The sequence below is a fragment of the Physeter macrocephalus genome, chromosome 20, assembly GCF_002837175.3.
Source record: "Physeter macrocephalus isolate SW-GA chromosome 20, ASM283717v5, whole genome shotgun sequence".
NCBI lineage: Eukaryota > Metazoa > Chordata > Mammalia > Artiodactyla > Physeteridae > Physeter > Physeter macrocephalus.
In genome coordinates this window covers 3968351-3995987 of record NC_041233.1, presented here as the reverse complement: position 1 = coordinate 3995987, position 27637 = coordinate 3968351, and the positions used below count along the sequence as shown (strand labels likewise).

Here is a 27637-nt window from a genome sequence, read left to right as displayed (position 1 = left end):
TTAAATATGTCCTGCCACTCCCTTCTGGGTTGCAGAGTTTCTGCTGAAAAGTCAACTGTTAACCTTATGGGGATTCCCTTGTATATTATTTGTTGCTTCTCCCTTGCTGCTTTTAATATTTTTTCTTTGTATTTAATTTTTGATAGTTTGATTAATATGTGTCTCTGTGTGTTTCTCTTTGGTTATTTCCACCATTCTATCTTCCAGCTCACTTATCTGTTCTTCTGCCTCAATTATTGTTATTGATTCCTTCTAGAGTATTCTTAATTTCAGTAATTGTGTTGTCCATCACTGGTTATTTGCTCTTTAGTTCTCATAGATCCTTGTTAAATGTTTCTTGTATTTTCTCCATTCTGTTTCTGAGGTTTGGATCATCTTTACTATCAGTACTCTGAATTGCTTTTCAGGTAGGTTGCCTATTTTGTCTTCATTTGTTTGGTCTTGTAGGTTTTTACCTTGCTCCTTGGTCTGTAACATATTTTTTTGTCGTTTCTTTTTTTTTTTTTTTTTTTTGATGTGTGGTGCTGTATTCTGTCTTATTGGTTGTTTGGCCCAAGATGTCCAGCACTGGAGTTTGCAGGCAGTTGGATAGAGCTGGGTTTTGGTGCTGAGATGAAGACCTCTGGGAGGCCTCACTCCAATTGATATTCCCCGGGGTCTGAGGTTCTCTGTTAGTCCAGCGGTTTGGACTCAGAGCTCCCACCACAGGAGCTCGGGCCCGACCTCTGGCTTGGGCACAAAGATTCTGCAAGCTTCGTGGCATGGTAAAAAAAAAAAAAAAAAAAAAGGAAGAAAGAAAGTAAAAAGGAGCAGTACAGTATCAAAGAATTAAAAACAAAATAAAATTAGAAAGATAAAAAATATATTTGGAAAAATAAAACTATAATTGAAACAACTGCAACAAGGTAGAATAAAACCACAACAGAAAAAAGAAAATAAAGGGGGTGCGTGAACAAGCCAAAAGGAGAGATCACTAACAAAGTATAAAGAATAAAATAAAATTAGAAAAACACAAAATGTATTAGGAAAAATAAAAATATAAAAGAATCAACAACAATGAATCAACAAGGTAAAACAGAACCCCAATCTAAAAAAAGAAAAAAGAAAAAAAAAAATGCCTTGGCTATAGGGGCGGGGTTTAGGCAAGGGGTGGAACTTAGGCAGGGGCGAGGGTTTAGGGTGCAGCAGAACATAGGCGGGTGGGGGGGTGACGTTTCAGTGTGGGGTGGGGCCTAGGCGGGGCGACGTTCACGTGTGGGGCGGGGCATCTGCTTAGGACCTGTGCAAGGGGAGAGGCAGCGCGTGGAAGGACAGCCTCCAGAATGTGGAGTTCCGGAGTTTGGAGGACCCTGGGTGAAGGTGTGTGGGTGGGGTTTAGGCCCAGCGCATTGGAGGGGGTCTCAGCACGTAGAGGTGGGGCCCTGGGTGGGGGGATAGGGGTGGAGCTTGGGCTCTGCACGGCAGGAGGGAGGCTCTGAGGGCAGAGGATTAGGACCAGGAGCCCAACATGTTCCCTGGTGCCTAACTGGACAAGGAAATCGCTGGCCCCTTTCCCCTCCATTCCTTTGCTCCCCTCCCCGTAGCCACTGGACCCCTAAGCGTGGGTGGGTCCTGCTGGGTGTAGGAACTCCTCCCCTCCCCAGCCGCCCCTCAGGGGTGCTGGTCCCGGAGGTTCAGCCTTTACTGTTGCTCCCCCTTCCCCCCCGCCCCCACTCCCTCAGGACCTGCGCGGCTGGAGGGCGCCTCGGTGGGCAGAGGATCAGGCCCGGGATCTCAGCAGGTTCCTGGGGGCCCAAGAGGGCAGGGGAAACCTGGTCACGCTCCCTTTTGATCCTCTGCCCTCCCAGTGGTCCCCCAATTTCCCCCTCGGGCCTGGGATCCCTTCCCCTCCCCCAGCCGCCTCTCAGGGGTGCCAGTCCCGTCCCACCTCCACTTCTCCTCCCCCTTCACTCTCCCCGCACCCCACATCCTACCCGGTCGCTGGGCATTCCTCCCGTCCCCTTAGGTGTCCGTGGTCCCCCACCGGTGCTGGGTAGGTGCCCTAGTTGTGCGGAGACGCGAATTCCGTGTCCTCCTTGTACGCCATCTTGACTCTGCCCCCGTGAGCACTTCTTATTAGGAGACTCTGGCATCTCTTGCTGGAAACCATTTGAACCTTGTGCTCACAGTGAACACTGATGGCTGTACCTAGTGGACAGTCTGTCTTTCCCATCAGACCACCATATACTAAGCTGGTTCCATTCATCTGGGCAACCTGCTGAGTCTGGTTCCATTACTCAGCCATTTCCCACCTCCAAGACTAGCACTTTAGAAAATATTACTAGAAAGTCACTGGGAATAAGAGCTGCCAGATTTAGCAAATAAAAGTAGAGGAGGCCCAGTTAAATTTGAATTTCATGCAAACAATGTATAAGTTTTTAGTATAAATATGCCCTATGCAATTCTAAGAAGTTCTTCATTGTTTACGTGAAGTCCACATTTATCTGGGTGTCTGGTGATTGATCTGGCAACCATAGTTGGAATGCCAGGTTGAGTTCATAAATGCCTTTTGAAGATGGCAACCACTGGAGTCTCTCCTGTTACTAACGTTTCCTTGTTGAACTCGGCTCCACCGGCCTCCTCGTAACCTCCTGCAGGAAGAACGTGGTCTGCCTGCCTGTTAGCCATTGCTACCCTGGGGAAGAAATCTTTGTACTTCAAAACTTATCTTGTTTCTGTATTTGTTTGTGGTCTTTGAAATTAACAAGACTCTCAAGATCTTTGTCTGAAGGAACCATTGTCCACTGTGGTTTGACGTTTCTTAGGAATCCCCTCTGCTCAAGGAATTCCAACCATATTCCAGCTCCTTTGCTGTGTCTCTGGGCTTCAGGGTGTTGGAAAAAGGAATGCTCTAGCTCTCTTTCCCACTTTGGACAAAATGTGAGCATTCTTTGGCTATTCAGTCTGAAACCCATCATGTCCTCCCTTGTATTGATTTTCTCTGGCCACCTTTTCCACTAGTCTCATCTCTGTTCTTTTGTCACTGTCAGTTCTACAGGAAATTTTATTTGCTGTCCTGCTTCTCCCAAGGCCATGGTTCTGAACTCTTTCTGTAAGCCGCAATAACCTAGAGATGTTTGAGAAAAGAGACATGCCTGATCCTCAAAGATACTATGTAACTGGTGTAGCATGGGCCCCAGGCACTGATAGCTGTAAAAGCTCCCCAGGTGACTGTAACATGCAGTGGAATGTGGAAACCCTGCCTTAAGTCATCTTTCCAGAATGAGGATTCCCAGGTGCACTTGCAGTCCAGGTGTTGGGGCAGCCTGCTGATCCAGCACGTTACAGCCGGCACATTCCCATTTGAGCATGATCACTCCCCCCACAATGCCATTACAAGTGATTTCTGACAATACTGGCAAACATCCTCAAATCCATCCCAACAGAACAAAAGCAGAAAATGATAGAACTACAATCCTCTAGCATTTTTCAGTAAAATGCTGTGCAATTTGGGTACACTTGTTCAAGTTTTTGGTATTGACTAAACAATCCATGTCTGTGCTTGCAATTCAAGACTGGGCTTGCATAGTCAAAACAGAATGGAAAATAAGATACCTAATCCTATAGTAATCATTACATTCTAAATTGTATCTAATTATATATTAATTAAAATTAAATCTTTATAGCTCAATTCACAGTTCTCTATTGTACTACATTATTTTCTATTTCAGTCTCACTCACTTTCTGCCATTTAAAAATATTTCTCTTCAAATTGGTTCATCAAAATTAATTCATGATTTCCCAGGCTCATTGATCTTTTCATCTAATCCACGGAGCATTTCTCTTCACACAGGGCTCTTTTATAACTTTCAACAGCCTCAAACACTTATGGAAATATTCTTCTGCCTGCCCATAAAGAGAGGTGGAGAAAATTCCTGGAGATAACCTGCTCTCAACCCAGCTGTTCCCTCGAGTCTCCTTGCCAACCATGATTAGGGACAACTTTCTCCCCCTCTATATACAGTTATTCAAGTAATAAGTTCCCAGTCCCATCCACTGCACATGTCTCCACTCCTTTCTGTTTCTGAGGCTGAAGGATTTCTGGGCAGTTGACTGCTGCATAATACTGGTTTTGTTTACCAAATATGGGGGAAATATTGGAAGGAAGGAAGGAAGGAAAAGAAGAAAGAAAGAAAAGAAAGAAAGAAAGAGGAAGGAAAGGAAGGAAGGAGGAAAGAAATTTATTTAGCAAAACCTGAAAAAGAATAATAAACAGTAAAAATAAAATGCAGTTTTTAATGACTTCTTATATTACAGCCCTAGAATTTTAGCATTCTCCAGAAATGTGTTTGGGTTGAGATACCTAGAATTATCAATGTCCCTTATCTGAAACATTAAAAACCTCTATCAGTTTCACTAAGAAAAGTAATAGGTCTTCCAACGAATTAGCCAAAAGCTAAAATTCCAACACATTACACACAGTCTTTGCCACACAAGTGTAAATTCAAAACAGAAATGGCTATCATTCTACACTCACATTTTCAAGTCAATGCATAGCACATAAAAGATATTCAGTGTTTTTGAATGAAAAAAAAAACTGGTTATATCTTACCATCACTATTTCTTCCAATTCACCCTCTAGATGCTCAAAGACATCCTTCCAAGGGTTGCCCCTTTCTTAACCCGGTCACTTCAACTTAGATCCTTAGAGAATTTATTGGATTTTCCCACGCACTGTCCCTTTCCTTTCTGATTTTCCTCTAGAGAATACCTGCGCCATTGTATGTAGTCCTGTTGACCAAGGATTTCTGCTCTATTCTGACCAAGGATAGAATACAAACTAAGCCAGAGCAGTCAGACTCTGTTCTCTTGGTAATTTGAGATTTGAGAGGGATGAAATCATTGCTATTCTGGCCAACCTAACCTGCACAACCCATCCCAAGATCTTTTTTTATTATTTATTTATTTATTTATTTATTTATTTTTAATCTTATTGGATATTTAAGTAATTCCCAGCCCCCCCCATTTTTTTCTTTTTACTATTAACAAGTTAAATTTTTTTCTAAATAAATTTATTTATTTTTGGCTGCACTGCGTCTTCGTTGCTGCACGCGGGCTTTTCTCTAGTTGCGGCGAGTGGGGGCCACTCTTCGTTGTGGTGCGTGGGCTTATTGCTGTGGCTTCTCTTGTTGCAAAGCACGGGCTCCAGGTGCGCAGGCTTCAGTAGTTGTGGCATGCGGGCTCCAGAGCGCAGGCTCAGCAGTTGTGGCACATGGGCCCAGCTGCTCCGTAGCATGTGGGACCCTCCCAGGCCAGGGCTCGAACCCATGTCTCCTGCATTGGCAGGCGGACTCTCAACCACTGCGCCACCAGGGAAGCCCCATCCCAAGATCTTGAAGCAAAGTTTATTTCAGGCCAGCTCTGGTGAACTAGCTGGCCTGATCTAGCTTGCTGCTCTTAATCAAGAGGAGCTATTATTGTTTTCAACACCACCCTTAGGTTTGAACTCCCCACAAATGAAGTCAGTTCCTTTGGAGAGCTTTAGAGTTCTCTTCTTACTGCTTGCTTCTCCCCATGGACAAAATATCTAAGCCACTACTACTCTGCATGTTGGCTGGGAGAGCTCTCTGGTCTTCTTGACTTTCCCCTCCTGATGTAGAATCTTTATTATCAGGGTGGGGTGAGACAGTCAGGACCCCAGGATTTTCAGCCTGCCCTGCCTATGGTAGAGCATCCATTCTCTGAGTGTGGACTCTCAGTGGAGGAAGGTAAGCCCCAAATTCTCAGCCACACTCACCAGGAATTTAACTTCTTCAACATGGAGTTGGAGGAGATGATGAATGACCACAGTCTGCCCCTCCCACTGGCAGGTAACCCTTGATTGGGAGCTGAGGGGAGAGGGAGCTGTGTCTTTTTGGCCAGAACCTACATGGAGAGGCGATTCTAACAGACTGAGCTGAGTGCGGGTGAGGGAGAGGGAAAAAGTGGGCTGTTGTTCAAACACCACAAGAGAACCCTCTTGCTGTTCTCACCGAGTTTTAGTAGATTTTCTTGAATAAATGTTTACTTGCTGTATGCTTTTTGTAAAGTTTTCAGAAACTTTAAATGGCTTGGTTTTTTTAAAAAAACAATGTTCACCAGTTTGGCTTGTTTCCCTGGGGGGTGGGCCCATAGAGCTCCTCACACTGCCCTCCAGAAGCAGAAGTCCCTGCCTGGAAGTTTTATTTCATCATGCCACATGGGTTACGGTCTCAGGCTTGGGCGTCTAATGCATCTGATTTGGATTCCCATCATGGATTTGATGCATGGCTCTGGAAAGATACTTACATTCTCTAAGCATTAGTTTAATCATATGTACGTAGGGCTAATATGAATCCTTGTTTCAAAGAGTTATCATAGCAATGTAAAATGATAAAAGAATAAAAATACAGTGCCTGGCACATCATGATCCCTTATTACATATCAGTTGTTATTCTAATCTTAAAGGAAATGAGAAGCCATCGAAGGACTTCAAGCAGGAAAGTGTCATGAGGAGATCTGCATTTTAGAAAGCTCACTCTCAGTGCATAGGTCAGGTGATGAGGAAACCAAAATAACGCATGAAAGGTGGGAAGGGATCACTGGAAACTGACGATGGAGACATGAAGGAGGAAGAGTTAACAGGACTTGGGGTCCAGAGAGATGCCGGGAGTGGGAAGTGGAGAAAAGGGGTATGAGATGACTTCTGGGCATCTGACTTATGTGGCTGGACACTCTAGACCTCTTCTCATGAACCAAGTCTTACTGTTTCACAGCTGTGGCCTTCAAGACCTTGACTCCTAAAGGGCTGGTGCAAACTTCAAATCTAGGTTTTTTATTTTCAGTCTCTAGACCTTAGACCTCTTGAGTTGTTCCTGTTGTTTAGTGCATTGAAAGTAATTCAACGTCTACCTCCTTACTTGAGACTAAAATAAAAACAACATCAAATGGTGAGGATATGGAGAAATTGTGGGTATGTAAAATGGTACAATCAATGTGAACACTGGAAACTTCTTAGAAAGTTAAACATACATCTACCCCATAACCCAGTAATCCCACTCCTAGATATTAATCCAGCAGAAATAAAACATCCACAAAAATTTTATAAAAGGCTACTCATAGCTTCTATACTCATAATAGCTCCAAACTAGAAACAGCAAGTGTCCGTTAATAGAAAAATAGATGAACTCTCTATTGGTTTATTTTTACAGAGCAGAATATATTCCTCGTCCGTAGAAAGGAGAGAATGACTGTTGCGTGCTACATGCGACATGGATTAACCCCTAAAACCTCTTTCATCGAAGAAAAGCCTTCTTCATGAAGAAGCCTCACACAAAAGAGTACATGCTGTATGATTTCATTTACATGACATTCTACAATAGGAAAATTGAATCTGCATTGGTCAAAATCAGATCAGTGGTTGCCTGTGAGGGGGCAGCAGAGGGAGTGACTGGAAAAGGGCGCAAGAAAACTTCCTGGTGTGATAGAAATATTCTCTACAGGGCCTCCCTGGTGGCGCAGTGGTTGAGAGTCCACCTGCCGATGCGGGGGACACGGGTTTGTGCCCCGGTCCGCGAGGATCCCACGTGCCGCGGAGCGACTGGGCCCGTGAGCCATGGCCGCTGGGCCTGCGCGTCCGGAGCCTGCGCTCTGCGGCGGGAGAGGCCACAACAGTGAGAGGCCCGCATACCGCAAAAAAAATAATAAATAAATAAATAAATAAATATTCTCTACATTGACAGGGGTGTGAATTACATGGATGTATCATTTGTCAAAAATGACTGTAGACTTAAGATATGTGTATTTCACTCTTTGTAAAGTACATCACCATAAAAAATTTCTTAAAAATTAGTCAAAACTCATCTGCAATCTTGACACCTGCCTCTGGTGCACCCCAATACTAGTCATGCCTTAGGGCCATGTACATAGTATACTATTTTTTCTACCTCACCTCCAAAAAAATGTAGACTTAGTCTCAATCCAAGTAAAAGCTTACTTTCCTTGTTCTTGTCATCTGCCCATTCTTTTTTAAAAGGCAATACCAAAACAAAAAAGAAAAAGCCACTCTTCACTAAGAGCTAGAAAAGCTGAATTAACAGTAAAAGTCACTGGAGACTTTACTTTCTGGGATATGATATCCATTCAGTAACCTCGAAATGTGGAAGAATCTAGGCCCAGAGGGGACAGGTCACCCAGGTTGCAGATGCCTCTGGTTATGTCCCATCCAGCGCTGGATTCTGGCTACCGAATCACACGGACATTACTCAGCAAAAGTCCGGGAAGAGTTCGAATAACTTTCCAAGGGTCCCAGCTGTAAGTTATGCCTTCTATGATGAATTACAGCTCTACTTAATTATATGTTTTTCAGAAGTGCATGGAAAAGAAATGGCTTGAGATTATTTTTAGCTTATTTTATGGGAATGAAAATTAGACTTCTTTTTGACAACTCTCCAAGTTACTACTTGAACAAGTAGAATTTTGGTGTGATTTCTTTTTTCTTGACTATCTGCAGCAATAACAGACATTACTAATGGTGACAGATTAGGAAATGAGGACCTTGCTTGTTGAGTGATGAGACACATTTCACTACTGAAAACCACAAGCCCATTTGTTCTCCCATTCATAATCCAGACCCTGGTCCTTAGACTTGCTGACAGTGTTCGATGTTCGCCCTCCTGGAACGATATTCAACCACAGTCAAACCACTGTTGGATCATGACATCACTTCCTCAGAGCTGTGAACTGGTCTTCAGGAAATGGATACATGACTCCCAGCAAATCAAAATTTATTAGAGACTGTTGAGATATGATTTGTGTTGCCCCCCTTGCAAGTCATCCTTTTATCAAATGCATGATTTAATTCAGTCTCTCCAGCTAAAGTGGTGAATCAACATTAATCAGCTCTGGACTGTGTCGCACAGCCATTTTAATTTACTTTCCATATGGGTATCACTTTAAAAACAACCGCCACGCTTACCAGCAGTGCTCGTTTCCAAGACCGGGTGGACAAACACATTATTTACAAAGTCTGTAATCAGGGAACCTGATCCAACTCATTAACTATATGACATCCCACTCTTTATTTAGACAGTTTACTGGCTATGGACTTCCGTAAGGGATCTGTCATTTACACTTCCTCATAATAAAACTTAATTGAAATTTCATTCCTGTACAAGCAAGATGCCAGTTTAACAGATGGTCTGTACTTGTTATGTCCACATATTTTATATAGGATGGTATCACACACAATTTCACACAACTGCTATTCATTTAAAGGCTGGGTTCATTTAAGGCATTTCTTTCATATTAAAAACCTTATTGTTTAATATGAGTGTAAAATCTATCATTGAAATGACTCAGTTGAAATTGACAAAAATGATTAAAACTGTCCTACTGAAACTAAATAATAATGAATGATTCAAACCTGAGCTGTATCATTGAGCACAGTGAGAATATCTGTACAGAAACATCTAGGTTCATGTGTGTGAGGCCAGAATTGACACAGAAGGGCAGAGTATATGCCGATTGTATCATATTTTAACAAGTAATCTGTCGCTAAATTTTAATTCTCCTTTGATCATTCCAAAATCTTTTTATGTTCTTCTTAAATATTGATTTTGGGTCTGCTGACTTTAGTACTCTGTATTCAGAATGCCAGGAATTCTCACCCTTAAGATTGGGATGGAAAGGGGTTTGCAGGAAGGAATACATAAGGGGCCCTGAATATGTATAGAGGAATTCCAAATATTTTCATATAACCCCAGTGTCATTCTATCCCAAGTGTTATAGTCAGTGGAATTTGAGTACTTATGATTAGGCTAATTTTAATTGTTAATGTCATGTTTAGAGGGTTTTTGGGTTTTTGGGGGGGGTTTTTTTGCGGTACGCAGGCCTCTTACTGCTGTGGCCTCTCCCGTTGCGGAGCACAGGCTCCGGATGCGCAGGCTCAGCGGCCATGGCTCACGGGCCCAGCCGCTCTGCGACATGTGGGATCCTCCCAGACCGGGGCACGAACCCGCGTCCCCTGCATCGGCAGGCGGATTCTCAACCACTGCGCCACCAGGGAAGCCCTAGAGGGTATTTTAAAGGAACTTAGCAATATAGTCTGAAAGTAAAGGAAATTTAGTTCAGCTTGAAAGGCTGACTTGTTTCTCCTTTGTAATGGCAGCAACATCAATTTCCCTTCTCTACCTCCTCTCCCAATAATTGCAGTTACCTCCTGCTCACAGTTTTTCTATCTTTCGCACCCAAAACCTATTCTCAGAAAAGAATTAAATAAACTCACTCACCCCAAAAGAGAAAGGACTTATAAGACTCAAAACAATGATTTCCCCATGGGTATTTACACTCTAGCCAGAGTACACACCTTTCCGAGACAAGAATCTCTAAGTATGAAATATCGGACACTGATGAGTAAGGGAAGTCCCAGAGTCTCCCAAATTGTACCACTCCCTTGGTGGCTTTCTTTATGTATTCCTCCATCTTACCCTGCCATCCATATTCAAGAAACAAACCGCTTAAATAAGGAAACACCCATCATGCTCTTCTTGGAGGAAAAGGGGAAGAACACAGTAAACAGAAAAGGTGGGAAAAGTGAAAAGGGTCTACAGAAGGTCCTGAAAGTCCACTCTGGAATTCTCAGAGAAATGAGGCACCAAGTGACCAAGAAAAAGGAGAGAAACACAGGAAAATTATTTGGAAGTATTTTCTACCTCGCATAAGAGCTCACTGTCTGCCAGAAGATATTCTAGAGATACTACTGCAGTGTACCTCTACTTGTCCAGAATGGTTGTGAATGGAGTGCTCTGGTGGTTCCATTTTCATTTCCTGCTTGGATTTGAGTTGTCATTTACTTCCCAAGAGGGAAGGAGACCGTGCTTGTCTTGGTCACCACTACATCCCCAGCACTTAGCCTAATGCCTGGCACAGAGTAAGTATTCAATAAATATTTGCTAAATAAATAAATGAATAAATGAGGGAATGGCTTGACAGTTACCAAGAATTATAACACAATGAAACTATTGTCTTATTTTTTAAAAATATAATTATAATTAATTATTATTCAGCTATAACAAGGAATTAAGTAATGATACATGCTGCAACATAGTTAAATCTTGAAAATTTATGTTGAGTGAAAGAAGTCCATCCCAAAGAATAACATATTGTGTGATTTCTTTTATATGAATGTCCAGAATATGTAATACAGAGGCAGAAAGTAGGATAGTGGTTCCCACAACTGGGGAGAGAGGTGATGGAGAGTTTTTTGTTTTTGTTTTTTTGGCCACGCTACGTGCAGCTTGTGGGATCTCAGTTTCCCGACCTGGGATTGAACCCAGGCCACAGCAGTGAAAGCGCCAAATCCACTAGACACCAGGGAACTCCCCAATTTGGGCTTCTAAAAAGTTCTGCAATTAGATAATGTTGACATTTACACAATTTTGTGGATATACTAAAACTCAGTTATATACCCTGGAAGTGTGAATTTTATGACATATGAATTATGTTTCAAGTTTTAAAAATATGTGGAATTAAAATGATATAGCCATTCAAATCCAGTACATAGAAAAGTCTATAAAATAGATTATCAGGTTTTTTTTTTTCTGACAAATGAACAGCAGTTAGAAAACAACAAGGGGAGGGGAAACAGTCATTTGTTACCCAAATGCAGTGGTGGACTTTGATCTTTATTCGAGCAAACCAACTATTAATTACAGAAAATGACATGATATTAAGAAATTTTTAATTAATTTTTTAGGTTTTAAAATGGTATTGTGGTCATGTTAAAAAATGTGTTCTTATCGCTAGCATTATGTGTTGATGTATTTATAGGTGAAATTATATGATGTCTGGGATTTGCCTTAAAGTTATTCACTTCAGAGAAAGGAAGGTTGGTATTGATAAAGTAAGATGGGCCATATATCAATTATGTTGCAGCTGGGTAATGGGTGTGGAGAATAATTATATTGTTCTCCATTTTCATGTATGTTTGGAATTTCCATAATATAAAGTTAAAAAAGAAAATAAAATAATAATAATAAATCTTTCTGCTCCAAATTACCAACTTAATCATACACAGCAGGAAAGACATGGCCGATGCTCTCTTGGAGTTAACATTTTGGTATGGGGAAACAGAATAAACAAGTAAACACAGAAAGTAAAAGAATTATTGCCTTTGTTCGTCATTTAGGGAGAAATCAACAAGATAGATGATAGAGAATAGGAAAGGTGTTTTATGTAACACAGCCATAGATGGCCTCTCTGAGGAGATTCCATTTAAGTTGAGACATGAAGTATTAAGATGACATATATCAATGTGAAGAGCGGGAGGACAAGCCTGGGCTAAAGTAAATACACTCTATTTACCCCTCTATGCCCTACAAATATTATGGGTCTACATGTGCCAAGGCATGAGAACCTTTGCTGGAGAAGTGAACAAAGTGGGGCGGGGGTAAAAGGATGCTGGAAAGGGGAGGGGCACAGATGATATCAGAAAAGGATAGATTCTGCAGAAACTCAAAGGCCCAAATAAAAAGTCTAGATTTTAAGCATAGTGAAGTCACTGGAAAGTTTTAGGAAGCAAAATGATTCATTCATTCATTTGCATATTCACTTAACAAATATTCTTTAGCCTCTGTTCTACCTCTTTATTTACATTTTCAACAGTTCACTGGGGTTATTGTGCAGAGAATGGATAATAGTGAGAAAAAATAAAAGCAAACAAACCAAAAATTCTCATAAATCATTTTAGCTGCCATGATTTTAAAACCACCAAAACCAATAACTACAAAATAAAATTTCTGAGGACAATTTTCATTTGTCTGTGTCCAGTTGAAAGAATAAAAGAGAAAAACTGGATTAAACAACACACTTCTCATGGCCAAAAAGGAAGTCACAATGGAAATGAGAAAATATTTTGAAATGAAAAAGAGTGAAAACACACTATATCAAATTTTTGGGATGTAGGTAGAGTAGGACTTCTAGGGAAATTTATAGCAGTAATGCTTATTTCAGAAAAGCAGAAAAGTCTATGATCAATGATTTAAGCCTCTAAATCATTTAATCTAAATGATTAAATCTAAATGAGAAATTAGAGAATGGAGAAAAAATTTAATCTGAAGCAAGCAAAAGAAGAAAATAAGATCAGAAATGAATCAATGAAAACAGGGAAACAATAAAGTAAATGAAAAAGCTGTGTTTTGAGAACTGACAATCTACTATCTTAGTATCTTTTTTGTTGTATCTGTTCTTTTTTCTCTTTTTCCTCTTTCTGCATGCTTTTGAAGCAGAAAGATAATCTTTTTTTAATTTAATTTTTATTTTTGGCTGCGTTGGGTCTTCGTTGCTGTGCATGGGCTTTCTCTAGTTGCGGTGAGCAGAGGCTACTCTTCGTTGCAGTGCACGGGCTTCTCATTGCAGTGGCTTCTCTTGTTGTGGAGCACGGGCTCTAGGCGCATGGGCTTCAGTAGTTGTGGCACGCAGGCTCAGTAGTTGTGGTGCACAGGCTTAGTTGCTCCACGGCATGTGGGATCTTCCTGGACCAGGGCTCAAACCCATGTCCCCTGCATTGGCAGGCAGATTCTTAACCACTGTGCCACCAGGGAAGTCCCAAGATAATCATTTTTTATTCAATTTTTTCTTACTATTTATGCCTCTTTTAAATACTTCTCAGTGGTTGCCTTAGGGTTTCAATACACATCTTTAATTACTCACACTCTACCTTTAAGCATTTTATACTTTTCCCATGCAGTATTAATGCCTCACAACTATATAGCCTCAGTTCCTCTCTTCTATCTTTTCTGCTATTGTGGTCATACTTTTTATCTTCTGTATGCTATAAACACACAAGACACTGGCACTATTTTTCCTTTAAACAGTCAACTATATTTTAGGGTGATTTAAACTAGAAAAAAATAAATTTTATAATGTCTTCATTTTCATTAGTTCCAGCTCTCCCCATTTCTTTGTGTAGCTCAAAGTGTCTGCATAGTACCATATTTCTTTTGCCTGAAGAAATTCCTTTAATATTTCATGGAAGGAAGGTGAGCTCCTAATGAGTTTTTTCAAGTTTTGTTTGTCTGAAAACATCTCTATTTTTTCTTAATTTTTAAAATGTATTTTCTACCGGATACATTACTTCTTTGTTGACAAGTGTTCCTCTCAGTACTTTAAAAATATCATTCCATTGCCTTCTGTTTTGCATAGTTTCTTATGAGACATTTACTGTAATTCTTGTCTTTGCTCTTCTGTATGTAATGAATACATTTTTGTTTTCTTTGGCTGCTTTCACAATTTTCTCTTTAGTTTTGTTTTTTTGGCAATTTGAATATGTCATTTCTAGGTGTGTGTGTGTGTGTGTGTGTGTGTGTGTGTGTGTTGTATTTATACGGCTTTATTTTTCTAAGCTTTTTGGATTTAGTATTTGTTATGTTTCATTTGATTTGGAACATTCTCACCTACTGTCTCTTCAAATGTATCTTCTTCTTCTCTCTCTTCTATTCCTGAAATTCTAGTTATGTATATATTAGATTGTCTGATATTGTCCTACAGTCCTTGGATGTACCACTTTTTAAACCCCTTTTCTCCTTTGGTTGGTGTGGTTCCTACTGGCTTGCCCTTCAATACACAGATGATTTCCTTGTGTGTGTTGATTTACTGATGAGTCCGTCCAAGTTATTCTTCATCTCTGTTAACTCTGTCTTTTATTTCTGAAATTTGCTTTTTAAAAAAAATCTTATTTTACTTATTTTTTTATGCAGCAGGTTCTTATTAGTTATCCTTTTTTTTTTTTTTTTTTGCGGTACGCGGGCCTTTCACCGTTGTGGCCTCTCCCATTGCGGAGCACAGGCTCCGGACGTGCAGGCTCAGCGGCCATGGCTCATGGGCCCAGCCACTCCATGGCATGTGGGATCTTCCCAGACCAGGGCACAAACCTGTGTCCCCTGCATCGGTAGGTGGACTCTCAACCACTGCGCCACCAGGGAAGCCTCAGTTATCCATTTTATACATATTAGTGCATATATGTCAATCCCAATTTCCAATTTATCATCCCCCCCACCCCCCCACTGCTTGCCCCACTTGGTGTCCATATGTTTGTTCTCTACATCTGTGTCTCTATTTCTGCCTTGCAAACTGGTTCTTCTGTACCATTTTTCTAGACTCCACATATATGCGTTAATATACGATATTTACTTTCCTCTTTCTGACTTACTTCACTCTGTATGACAGTCTCTAGGTCCATCCATGTCTCTACAAATGACCCAATTTCATTCCTTTTTATGGCTGAGTAATATTCCATTGTATATATGTACCACATCTTCTTTATCCATTTGTCTGTCAATGGGAATTTAGGTTGCTTCCATGACCTGGCTATAGTAAACAGTGCTGCAATGAACACTGGGGTGCATTGTGTGTTTTTGGATTATGGTTTTCTCTGGGTATATGCCCAGTAGTGGGATTGCTGGGTCATATGGTAATTCTATTTCTGTTTTTTTAAGAAACGTCCATACTGTTCTCCATAGTGGCTGTATCAATTTACATTACCACCAACAGTGCAAGAGAGTTGCCTTTTCTCCACACCCTCTCCAGCATTTACTGTTTGTAGACTTTCTGATGATGCCCATTCTGAATGGTGTGAGGTGATACCTCATTGTAGGTTTGATTTGAATTTCTCTAATAGTTAGTGATGTTGAGCAGCTTTTCATGTGCCTCTTGGTCATCTGTATGTCTTCTTTGGAGAGATGTCTATTCTGCTTATTTTTTGATTGGATTGTTTTGTTTTTTTAATATTGAGCTGCATGAGCTGTTTATATATTTTAGAGAGTAATCCTTTGTCCATTGATTCGTTTGAAAATATTTTCTCCCATTCTGAGGGTTTTCATCTTGTTTACAGTTTCCTTCGTTGTGCAAAAGTTAAGTTTCATTGGGTCCCATTTATTTATTTTTGTTTTTATTTCCATTACTCTAGGAGATGGGTCAAAAAAGATATTGCTGTGATTAATGTCGAAGAGTGTTCTTCCTATGTTTTCCTCTAAGAGTTTTATAGTGCCCCGTCTTACATTTAGGTCTCTAATCCATTTTGAGTTTATTTTTGTGTATGGTGTTAGGGAGTATTCTAATTTCATTCTTTTCCATGTAGCTGTCCAGATTTCCCAGCACCACTTATTGAAGAGACTGTCGTTTCTCAACTGTATATCCTCGCCTCCTTTGTCATAGATTAGTTGACCATAGGTGTGTGGGTTTATCTCTGGGCTTTCTATCCTGTTCCATTGATCTATATTTCTGTTTTGTGCCAGTACCATATTGTCTTGATTTCTGTAGCTTCGTAGTATAGTCTGAAGTCAGGGAATCTGATTCCCCCAACTCCGTTTTTTTTTTTCCCCTCAAGATTGCTTTGGCTATTCGGATCTTTTGTGTCCATATAAATTTTAAGATATTTTGTTCAGGTTCTGTAAAAAATGCCAATAGTAATTTGATAGGGATTGCACTGAATCTGTAGATTGCTTTGTATAGTCATTTTCACAATATTGATTCTTCCAGTCCAAAAACATGGTATATCTCTCCATCTGTTTGTGTCATCTTTAGTTTCTTTCATCAGTGTCTTATAGTTTTCTGAGTACAGGTCTTTTACCTCCTGAGGTAGGTTTATTCCTAGGCATTTTATTCTTTTTGTTGCAATGGTGAATGGAATTGTTTCCTTAATTTCTCTTTCTGATCTTTTGTTGTTAGTGTATAGGAATGCAAGAGATTTCTGTGCATTAATTTTGTATCCTGCAACTTTACCAATTCATTGGTTAGCTCTAGTAGTTTTCTGGTGGCATTTTTAGGATTATCTATGTATAGCATTATGTCATCTGCAAACAGTGACAGTTGTACTTCTTCTTTTCCAATTTGGATTCTTTTATTTCTTTTTCTTCTTTGATTGCTGTGGCTAAGACTTCCAAAACTATGTTGAAGAATATTGGTGAAGGTGGACATCCTTGTCTTGTTCCTGATCTTAGAGGAAATGCTTTCAGTTTTTCACCATTGAGAATGATGTTGGCTGTGGGTTTGTCATATATAGCCTTTATTAAGTTGAGGTAGTTTCCCTCTATGCCCACTTTCAGGAGAGTTTTTATCATAAATGGGTGCTGAATTTTGTCAAAAGCTTTTTCTGCATCTTTTGAGATGATCATATGGTTTTTATTCTTCAATTTGTTAATATGGTGTATCACATTGATTGATTTGCATATATTGAAGAATCCTTGCATCCCTGGGATAAATCCCACTTGATCATGGTGTATGATCCTTTTAATGTGTTGTGGGATTCTGTCTGCTAGTGTTTTGTTGAGGATTTTTGCATCTATATTCATCAGCGATATTGGTCTGTAATTTTCTTTTTTTGAGTATTTCTGTCTGGTTTTGGTATCAGGGTGACAGTGGCCTCATAGAATGAGTTTGGGAGTGTTCCTTTCTGTACAATTTTTTGGGAAGAGTTTGAGAAGGATGGGTGTTAGCTCTTCTCTAAATAGAATTCACCTGTGAAGCCACCTGGTCCTGAACTTTTGTTTGCTGGAAGATTTTTAATCACAGTTTCTATTTTATTACTTGTGATTTGTCTGTTCATATTTTCTATTTCTCCCTGGTTCAGTCTTTCTAAGAATTTTTCCATTTCTTCCAGGTTGTCCATTTTATTGGCATAGAGTTGCTTGTAGTAGTCTCTTAGGATGCTTTGTATTTCTGTGGTGTCTGTTGTAACTTCTCCTTTTTCATTTCTAATTTTATTGATTTGAGTCCTCTCCCTCTTTTTCTTGATGAGTCTGGCTAATGGTTTATCAATTTTGTTTACCTCCTCAAAGAACCTGCTTTTAGTTTTATTGATCTTTGCTACTGTTTTCCTTGTTTCTATTTCATTTATTTCTGTTCTGATCTTTATGATTTGTTTCCTTCTACTAACTTTGGGTTTTGTTTGTTCTTCTTTCACTACTTCCTTTAGGTGCAAGGTTAGATTGTTTAGTTGAGATTTTTCTAGTGTCTTGAGGTAGAATTGTATTGGTATAAACGTGCCTCTTAGAACTGCTTTTGCTGCATCCCATAGGCTTTGGATCATCGTGTTTTCGTTGTCATTTGTCTCTAGGTATTTTTTGATTTCCTCTTTGATTTCTTCAGTGATCTCTTAGTTATTAGTAACGTATTGTTTAGCCTCCATGTGTTTGTGATTTTTACTTTTTTTCCTTGTAATTTATTTCTAATCTCATAACGTTGTGGTCGGAAAAGATGCTTGACACGATTTCAATTTTCTTAAATTTACCGAGGCTTGATTTGTGACCCAAGATGTGATCTATCCTGGAGAATATTCCATGAGCAGTTGAGAAGAAAATGTAATCTACTGTTTTTGGATGGAATGTCCTATAAATATCAATTAAATCTATCTGGTCTATTGTGTCATTTAAAGCTTGTGTTTCCTTATTAATTTTCTGTCTGGATGATCTCTCCGCTGGTGTAAGTGAGGCATTGAAGTCCCCCACTATTACTGTGTTACTGTCGATTTCCTCTTTTGTAGCTGTTAGCATTTGCCTTATGTATTGAGGTGCTCCTATGTTGGGTGCATATATATTTATAATTGTTATATCTTCTTCTTGGATTGATCGCTTGATCATTATGTAGTGTCTGTCCTTCCTTTCCTTTTGTAACAGTGTTGGTCTATTGTGTCATTTAAAGCTTGTGTTTCCTTATTAATTTTCTGTCTGGATGATCTCTCCGCTGGTGTAAGTGAGGCATTGAAGTCCCCCACTATTACTGTGTTACTGTCGATTTCCTCTTTTGTAGCTGTTAGCATTTGCCTTATGTATTGAGGTGCTCCTATGTTGGGTGCATATATATTTATAATTGTTATATCTTCTTCTTGGATTGATCGCTTGATCATTATGTAGTGTCTGTCCTTCCTTTCCTTTTGTAACAGTGTTTATTTTAAAGTCTATTTTATCTGATATGAGTATTGCTACTCCAGCCTTCTTTTGACTTCCATTTGCATGGAATATCTTTTTCCATCCCCTCACTTTCAGTCTGTATGTGTCCCTAAGTCTGAAGTGGGTGTCCTGTAGACAGAATATATATGGGTCCTATTTTTGGATCCATTAGCAAGCCTGTGTCTTTTGGTTGGAGCATCGAATCCATTCGCATTTAAGGTGATTATGAATATGTGTGTTCCTATTACCATTTTCTTAATTGTTTGGGGTTTGTTTTTTGTAGGTCCTTTTCTTTCTTGTGTTTCCCACTTAGAGAAGTTCCTTTAGCATTTGTTGTAGGGCTGGTTTTGGTGGTGCTGAATTTTCTTACCTTTTGCTTGTCTGTAAGTTTTGATTTCTCCATCAAATCTGAATGAGATCCTTGCCAGGTAGAGTAATCTTGGTTGTAGGTTCTTCCCTCCCATCACTTTAAATATATCATGCCACTCCCTTCTGGCTTGTAGAATTTCTGCGGAAAAATCAGCTGTTAACCTTATGGGAGTTCCCTGTATGTTGTCATTTTTCCCTTGTTGCTTTCAATAATTTTTCTTTTGTCTTTTTGTCAAGTTGATTACTATGTGTTTCGGTGTGTTTCTCCTTGGGTTTATCCTGCCTGGGACTGTCTGCACTTCCTGGACTTGGGTGGCTATTTCCTTTCCCATATTAGGGAAGTTTTTGTCTCTAATCTGTTCAAATATTTTCTCGGGTCCTTTCTCTCTCTTCTCCTTCTGGGACCCCCATAATGTAAATGTTGTTGCATTTAATGTTGTCTCAGAAGTCTCTTAGGCTCTCTTCATTCATTCTTCTAGGTGTTTGTTCTTTCATTCTTCTAGGTCTTTGTTAAACATTTTTTGCATCTTCTCCATCTTTGCCTCCATTCTTTTTCAAAGTCCTGGATCACCTTCACTATCATTATTCTCAATTCTCTTTCTGGAATGTTGCCTACCTGCACTTCATTTAGTTGTTTTTCTGGGGTTTTATCTTGTTCTTTCGTCAGTACACAGTCCTGTGCCTTTTCGTTTTGTCTTTCTGTCAATGTGGTTTTCGTTCCACAGGTGGCAGAATTGTAGTTCTTCTTGCTTCTGCTGTCTGCTCTCTGGTGGATGAGGCTATCTAATAGGGTTGTGCAAGCTTCCTGATGGGAGGGACTGGTGCTGGGTAGAGCTGGGTGTTGCTCTGGTGGGCAGAGCTCAGTAAAACTTTAATCCATTTGTCTGCTGATGGGTGGGGTTGGGTTCCCTCCCTGTTGGTTGTTTGGCCTGAGGCCACCCAGCACTGGAGCCTACCCAGCTCTTTGGTGGGGCTAATGGTGGACTCTGGGAGGGCTCACACCCAGGAGTGCTTCCCAGAACTTCTGTTGCCAGTGTCCTTGTCCCCATGGTGAGCCACAGCTGCACCCTGCCTCTGCAGGAGACTCTCCAACACTATTAGGTAGGTCCAGTTCAGTCTCCCATGGGGTCACCGCTCCCTCCCCTGGTTCCTGATGTGCACACTACTTTGTGTGTGCCCTCCAACAGTGGAGTCTCTGCTTCCCCTTGTCCTTCCGAAGTCCCACAATCAAATCCTGCCAGCCTTCAAAGTTTGATTCTTTGGGAATTCCTCCTCCCATTGCCAGACCCCCGGGTTGGGAAGCCTGACATGGGGCTCAGAAGCTTCATCATTGTGGGTGGACCTCTGTGGTATAAGTGTCCTCCAGTTTGTGAGTCACTCACCCAGCGACCATGGGATTTGATTTTATTGTGATTGCGCCCCTCCTACCATCTCATTGAAGCTTCTCCCCTGTCCTTGGATGTGGGGCATCTTTTTTTGGTGAGTTCCAGTGTCCTCCTGTCGATGATTGTTCAGCAGTTAGTTGTGATTCCAGTGCTCCCGCATGAGGGAGTGAGCCCACGTCCTTCTACTCTGCCATCTGACCCAAACTCAGTTCTAGGGCTATGGATTAGGAGACATAATATAGATTTATCTTCATAACTAACTCCTTTCCTCTCCAGATCTCTGGCCCTTGGAAGTATAACTCCTTTCCTCTCCAGATCTCTGGCCCTTCAAACTCAAGGTTAAGTTAAAATTAATTTCCTCTAAATTGTTTATGATTAGTTTTAAGCTATTCTGAGTGTAAATATGGGGCAAAGGGCTAATGTATATTGACTGTCTACCATATGCTACACCAATGGTTCTCAAGCTTTCCTGAGAATCAGAATCACACGGGACTCTTGGTAATAAGACAAAGAGTCTTCTCCTACCTCAGTGCACATGGGCTTCTGTATTCTTTACTAATTTGTAGGTGATTACGACACACATCAAGTTTGAGAACCACTGTGCTAGGCACCTAATAAACATGGTCTCATTTAATCCTTCATTCTACTAAAGTAAATAGTGTTACACTTATTTTACAGATAAAAAAACTGAGGCTCAGAGTGACTAAGTAGCCAGCACAAAGTCACAGAGAGAATAAGTGGCAGATGTAGTGTGGAAATGCAAGTGGGTCCGTCTCTAAACCCATGCTCTTTCAGTTCTACCGTGCAAGGATGCAACACTTTCACTATGCGCTTCTTAAGAGGTGGTAAAGGGCAACCTTTCCCCACTGAGCCTGTAAAGCAAACCAACACTGCTTCCCAGAGCTTATAACAATTATTTTGTTTTGTCTTTTTAAAAACGCAAACACAGTGGATTATAAACATCTTCTCTCCTAAAGGATCCATTAATTACATCCCCACTGCACCACCATCCATATGTCTACGAGAAAGCTGAAGGATTTTTGGAAACACATAATTAAGACCCAAAAGGGAAGCCAAGATTGAAGAAAAGCCTCCAAAGGATGAAGTGACTGCCAGCAAGGCTTCCCAAGGAACTGTCCTGAGACAAATGAGGTGTGAACATAGGTGGTTTTCTTACAAAACTACCAGGAAGGAAGAGGGATAATGGGTCCCTAGGAGTATAAACAATATCAATTAAGGACAAGAAAGGAAAAGGAGATATTGTTGCCAGCCAGAGGGATAAAGGGAAATAAGATGCCCTTTTACTGTTGTGTCAGGAGAGAAACCAATGCCAGAGAGGATCACTCTAAACCTATTAAGAAATAAAGGGAGAATTAGATCCACGGGCCCATTTGGAAGCTAAGACAGCAAAATGGTTTGCTGTCTGCCAGTGGGAAGACCAACAGAAAACTAGAACAATTTATAAACATATTTATCCAAGAGATTTGGACTGCAAGGAACCATAAAAGGTTGGAAGAAGAGACTGCCATCAAAAAAAAAAAACTGAAATACGAAAAGCTTGGTGTGATTAATGTTTACCCTCAAATTCAATTCAACCCTGTCCTAGATTAGAAGGCCCATAATATACTTTCTGCCAAAAATAAAAATAATAACTCTTTTGAGATTTCTGCAGTATGCTGGCATTATTTTGAGTTATCAAAATAATATTTAACTGATTCCCACACCTAGAGTCCCTAGTAAATTTCCTAAAAAATGTTCGGAGTTCTGTGTTTTGATATATGAGTATAACAAATGCCCTGGCAGGTTTAAATGGACCATTTTCACAGTTTGTCTGAAGTAACAATACCTTTCCTCCATATGTATTGCATTTCTATGTGTGACCATTTGGTGAGCTGCTGGAAATTTCCCACTTTAAGAAAAGCTGTACTTCACTATGTTCTTCTAGAATGTATCCTGCTTATTTTGTCTCATTTGATTATAGTTAATTGATTATTTATCTCCAGATTGGTGCTTTTCAAACTACAGGTGGTGACCCATTAGTATCAGCCAATCATGAAATCAATTTAGTGAGTCCCCACCAGCACTGAAAAAAAATGAAATAGAATACTGCAAACAGTAATTTCAAACCATATCATACTTACTGTTATCCAGTGTCTTGTTTTGTGGCACACGTGTGCATGTGAGTATGTGCGTGTATGCTGAGTCACAGCATAGCACATATTTCTCACTGGACACAAAAGTGTTTCAGAGCTGGGGCTCTGTGTTGTGCTCTGCAAGGCTTCTCGATGGTTGCCGTAACTCTAGCTTCTCTCTCCTAATTTGTCCTGCATCCTACTGTCAAACTTATCTTCTTTACAACTATGCGTTGATTATGCAATTCTTATCCGTTCATTCATTGCTTCATTCAGCAGATGTTCAGCAAGTATTCATTCTCTGCCAGACCCTGGGCTACCAGAAACAAGTCACAACTGTTCCGTCCCACTTCCTTCCAAGGAGACTGCAGCCAGAGCATCAGGGCTAATTCCCAGTGCAGGGATCGGCCCTTGTTCCCCGTTCCCCGTTCGACCAAGACTAAACTCTTCTCATCTATCAGGCTCCTCTGTGATCTAGATTTACGCTCTCCAGCCAAACTTCTTTTCCATTGTCAATGCTGGTAAGAGCTCACCTTGTCTACAAACCTGAAAATACCTGTCTGCACACCATGTGAATTCTGACTCTTGCGTTCCTCCTCCATCACTGACGCTGTCTTTGCTTCTCTCCTCCTAAGCAAATCCTCTTCCGGGCCTTCCTCCCTTCCGAGCACACAGCCTCTCTATGGGCCACATCTGGTCATCATCCCAATTACCACCCCCTTCCTACTCCAGCTGTCAGTGCAGAATTCTTCTCTGCAAAGTACTTTCGAGTCCATTGTCGCTTTATTTAGAATGTCTCTGGGGACTGTGTTTCTATCACTTGACTTGAAAGCCTATTTCACAGTCTAGAAGGTCTCACAGTATAGAGAATTTTTCTTATCTTCCTCTGAAAATGGTCTTTTCTTAATTTTAATCTATTATTCCTAGTTATACCACTGACGACACCATCAATAATACTTCAGATTTGGGCAAAATAAAATCTCTTTTCCTGGGCTTCCCTGGTGGTGCAGTGGTTGAGAATCCACCTGCCAATGCAGGGGACATGGGTTCCAACCCTGGTCTGGGAAGATCCCACATGTTGCGGAGCAACGAAGCCCGTGCGCCACAACTACTGAGCCTGCGCTCTAGAGCCTGTGAGCCACTCCACAACAAGAGAGGCCACCACAATCAGAAGCCCGTGCACTGCAATGAAGAGTAGCCCCAGCTCGCCGCAACTAGAGGAAGCCTGCACTCAGCAACGAAGACCCAATGCAGCCAAAAATAAATAAATTAAAAATAAATAAATTTTTTTTAAAGTTTACAAAAAATTTAAAAAAATAAAATCTCTTTTCCTTGCTTAACTTAAGACTGTGTGTTTAAATTAATCCTCAGTCATCAGTTAATTTCATTGCTCGTTATTGAATTCTAGCAGTTCATCATCACACATAATCCTGAAAACAGCGCAACTCAAACTAAAAGTAGCTGCAGTCTAACATAAGAACTGTCATCTTTCTCTTTCTGGAAGAATCCAGGAATGAAAATGGACTATACAATCTTTGATGACCTGGCCTGATCTGATTTCTTTCTGGCTTTATCATAAAAGGAAATAAAAACATGTAAGTGAAACATTTAAAAATTTGCTGTGATGTCTTTAATTTGTATGTCATCATCTGCCTGCTTCCTTTTTGTATCTGGTAACACTTATTGAGTTTCTACCTGGTCCCAGGCCCTTTATCAAATGCAGGGGGTCAAAGGTGAGTTACAGAACTCAAGCTGCTCACTGTCTAATAGGGGAAACAGATTTGTCTGGCCAGCAGATCATTACAGCCCTGTATTACACAACTTCAAACAGGATCAGAAGAATGGTTGCGGTGGTGGGAAAAAAATCAGCTCTAGTTATGACAGTCATGACAGTTTTCCCAGGAAAGTTGACATTCACACTGGGTCTTGAAGGGATGACTAGAAACTTCTTAGACAGAAAGAGGAAGAAGAATATTCCAGACAAAAGAGTACAGCAAATGCAAATGCGCAAGAGACCTGAAAGTTGCACCATACCCAGGGAGTAGTGAAAAAGAAGGAAGTCTGGAACCTACTGTCCATAACTAGGTACATTTGGAAATGATCTTAAGTATCTGTGAAGGATTTTTTTAAAAAGTATTTATTTATTTATTTGGCTGCACGGGGTCTTAGTTGTGGCATGCGGGATCTTTTAGCTGCAGCATGCGGGATCTAGTTCCCCGACCAGGGATGGAACCCGGGCCCCCTCCATTGGGAGCGTGGAGTCTTAACCACTGGACCACTAGGGAAGTCCCCTCTGTGAAGGATTTGACACATGCTAAGGAGGTTATCATCCCTTCTGAAGCCACCTGCAAATCAGCGGAGGTTTTTTTAAAGGGAGATGGAGGGGGGGCTCGTCCAGGTTATTTTAGGTAAGCCATTGTGAAAGCCATATAGAGAGCAGACTGGAGACAGTTTTATACAAGCAGGATCAATTCGAAGATTGTTGCAGCACTGCAGGCAAGATAATATTTTATAAAGAAAAAATCCCACATAATCCACCCTTCAGGGGGAAAAAAGTTATTTTTTAAAAAAGAGAGAAAGTAACTGCTTCTTTTCAAAAGAAATTTGTTCCATGGGAAGAGCATCTTGAAAATTGATGTTTTGAAATGTTTCCATTGCTGTGTAATTTTATTGCAGAAAAAGTGTGTGTCACCTATAACAACTCTCTTTGGGTATAAAATTTTCTAACATATTTAAGGATGTTCCATCTGAAGAATTTCAATGGGTTTTAAACACATCTTTGTGTGTATACGTGCACTTGTGCATGTATATATGTGTTTACACACATATTTATTAAGAAATACACACATACAAAAACATATATAAACTTTTCTCTCTTTCTCTCTCTCTTTCAGATCAGTCTATAACATAACTGATTCATATCAGAGGACACAGATTAAATTGTAAGACAAATACTGTACACAAATTGGTAGGTAGGATAAAAAAATAATTTAAAAATATTACAATGTTCTAAGTATAGCCCACAAGACATTACCTCCATTTGGATGTATTTGTATTCATGCAGTAATTTATTCAGCTACAACAGGGATTAAAACCCATTACTAAAGTGAAAACCTACAAAGAGAATTTTGAAGACCTCTGTTTAATTAGGATGTAGCAAATCATGTAACTTTGGCCCATGATGACAAGAAAACCCCAGAAAAGCAAAAATAATACATGTCTAACACCCTCTAACAAAGTGTGTTACGCACAGGTAATACTGGATGAATGGAATTCCAAAGAAAACCAAGCCCTTTATAGCCAGCAGAACAAAGAGCTGGAGCAGCATCCTTTCCTGAGGGTGGCAGACAGAGAAGCAGGCCTGCCATAGATAAAAATGTTTTGGAGGACAAGGAGAAATCACGTGAGCCTTAGATAACAGTGTAGGCTAGCAGGACATTTGGGGATCTGGAAGAGCCCCAAATGTAGAAACTAATTACCCAGTCTAAAAATTCTCCCATTCTACCCCAAATTATGCCAAGAACATGGCAATGAAGCGTAGTTCTGCACCTTCTCATGTTGTGGCAATATAAGTTTCACTCAGCCTCAGTGAAGAGATCTTGGAAAACTAGAGCATTGAATAGAGACCCAGCGGGTCATACCTTAGCAGCACGACAAACATACTCCTAGAATAAGGACTAGGCTAGAATTACAATAACAAAGCATTAAAAACAAGCCTGGAAAAGAATAAGCTGACCCCCCTGCTCCAAGCAACTAAACTCACTGCCCAACAACATAATAAAGGCCATATATGAAAAGCCTGCAGTAGCATCATACTCAGTGGTGAAAGACTGAAAGGTTTTCCTCCAAGATCAGAAAAAAAGGCAAGAATGGCTGCTTTCACCACTTCTAATCAAAACATAGTACTGAAAGTTCTAGTCATAGCAATTAGTCAAGAAAACGAAATAAAAGGCATCCAAATCAGAAAGAAAGAAGATATACAAATAGCCAATAAGCACATGAAACGATGCTCAACCTCACTAATTATTAGGGAAATGCAAATCAAAACCACAATGAGATACCATCTCACGCCCACTAGGAGGACTACTATCAAAAAACAGAAAATAATGTGTTGACGAGTATAAAGAGAAATTAGAAATTTATGCACTCTCGGGAGGAAGGTAAAATGGTACTGCTGCTGTGAAATACAGTATGGTGTTCCTCAAAAAATCAAAAATAGAATTACCATAGGGTTCTGCAATTCCAATTTTGGGTATATACCCAAAAGAATTGAAAGCAAGGTCTTAAAGAGATATCTGTATACCTATGTTCATAGGAGCATTATTCACATTAGCTAAAATGTGGAAGCAACCCAAGTGTCCATCAATGGATGAATGGATAAGTAAAATGTGGTATATGTATATAAACAAGGGTATGTTATTCAGCTTTAAGAGGAAAGGAAATTGTGCAATATGCCACAATATGGATGAACCTTGAGGACATTATGCTAAGTGAAAGAAGCCAATCACAAAAGGACAAATATTGTATGATTCTACTTATTTGAGGTATTTAGAAGAGTGAAAATTGTAGACACATAAAGTAGAATGGTTGCAGGGCCTGCAGGAGGGGAGAATGGGGAGTTATTGCTTGATTGGTACAGAGTTTTACAAGATGAAATGAGTTCTTGAGACAGATAGCGGACAAAGTTGTACAACATTATGAATGTATTTAGGGCTTCCCTGGTGGCGCAGTGGTTGCGCGTCCGCCTGCCGATGCAGGGGAACCGGGTTCGCGCCCCGGTCTGGGAGGATCCCACATGCCGCGGAGCGGC

At 40.4% G+C, this 27637-nt stretch overlaps 1 protein-coding gene across 5 annotated transcripts in view; it reads right to left on the bottom strand.

Moving 5' to 3' along the window:
• MAP10 (microtubule associated protein 10) overlaps nt 1-27637 on the bottom strand; it is a 106522-nt gene that overhangs the window by 51947 nt on the left and 26938 nt on the right. The window contains exon 3 of one of the 5 annotated variants that reach the window (XM_028481055.2): nt 188-752. The exons of the other annotated variants lie outside the window; for them this stretch is intronic. The gene's annotated coding sequence lies outside the window, so the exon portion shown is untranslated. Of the gene's footprint in view, nt 1-187; nt 753-27637 lie in introns of those variants that run through there. 5 annotated transcript variants of the gene reach the window in all.